The sequence below is a fragment of the Austrofundulus limnaeus genome, unplaced genomic scaffold (assembly GCF_001266775.1).
Source record: "Austrofundulus limnaeus strain Quisiro unplaced genomic scaffold, Austrofundulus_limnaeus-1.0 Scaffold2051, whole genome shotgun sequence".
Lineage (NCBI taxonomy): Eukaryota > Metazoa > Chordata > Actinopteri > Cyprinodontiformes > Rivulidae > Austrofundulus > Austrofundulus limnaeus.
Genome location: NW_013954453.1, coordinates 3,083 through 4,252, shown reverse-complemented (window position 1 = coordinate 4,252; position 1,170 = coordinate 3,083).

Sequence of the window (1,170 nt, the reverse complement as noted above, 5' to 3'; positions counted from 1 at the left end):
GGGTGTAGCCACTGATTGGGAAAGGCCGGAAGTCACCTGCAGACAGGAAGTTACCTGCAGACAGGAAGTCACCTGCAGACAGGAAGTTACCTGCAGACAGGAAGTCACCTGCAGACAGGAAGTTACCTGCAGACAGGAAGTCACCTGCAGATAGGAAGTCACCTGCAGACAGGAAGTTACCTGCAGACAGGAAGTTACCTGCAGACAGGAAGTTACCTGCAGACAGGGGCTGTGTCTCAGTTCATGAGGTCAGTCTACGTGTCTACCTACAGAAGATATAAGTTTGCATGACCACGCTCTGCCTGGTTACCATGGTTTTATATCACATCGCCTCAGTTGTTTTTTCAAGGTTTAACTTCATAAAATTAAACAAGGAAATGAATAAAAAGCAACAATAGTCTGTGTTTACCTCCAGTATCAGTGCTTGTACACATTTTATTAAATGTCTAATTGCAACAAATGTTTCTTCAGGTAAGTTGTTTAACTACATCCGTGATAAAATTCAGAAGTACGTCATTAAAAAATAAAACTCTGCCATAAAATAAAAAAAACATTGCCATCTTTGTTTTTCTGTTTAATTTATTGACAGTGCAATGAATTCTGGGATACCGTAGGCTGCGTAGGATACTCAGATGCAGCTGATGTTTTTGAGGTTTTGTAGGCCGCATGTGTAGGTGCTGACATTGGGACAGCCTACAGTACGGGGCAGTGATGTAAGCAGCCGACGTCGGCTGCAGCACATTAATTGAGACACAGACAGGAAGTCATCTCCTCTCTCTTCTCTCTGCAGGTGGAGGTGATGGTCTTTGGGAAGTAAAGATGTGAGTTGTGATGATCCACAGAGGTTGAAGCAGCAGCAGGTTGTTTGCGAAGAAACTGACTGGATCCTGAGGATGATGATGAACTTTTAGTTTTTATACAGTATTTAGCAGAATATAATCTCTGATAGATTGATGACTGTTTCTGTTGTATTTACTTTGAACCAATAAACCTAAAATCAAGATTAAAATCGTTAAAATTATGTGTAAATGGAGCTAAAATCACTTTAAGCAGGAAAAGGTAAGGTTTATAAAAAGGCCACTCAAGTTTGGTAAATATTTCTGTTTTTATTAGGTTTTTAAATCTTTAAAGGGATCCCTGATTAGTTGTAACATTAGACTTTATTTGATA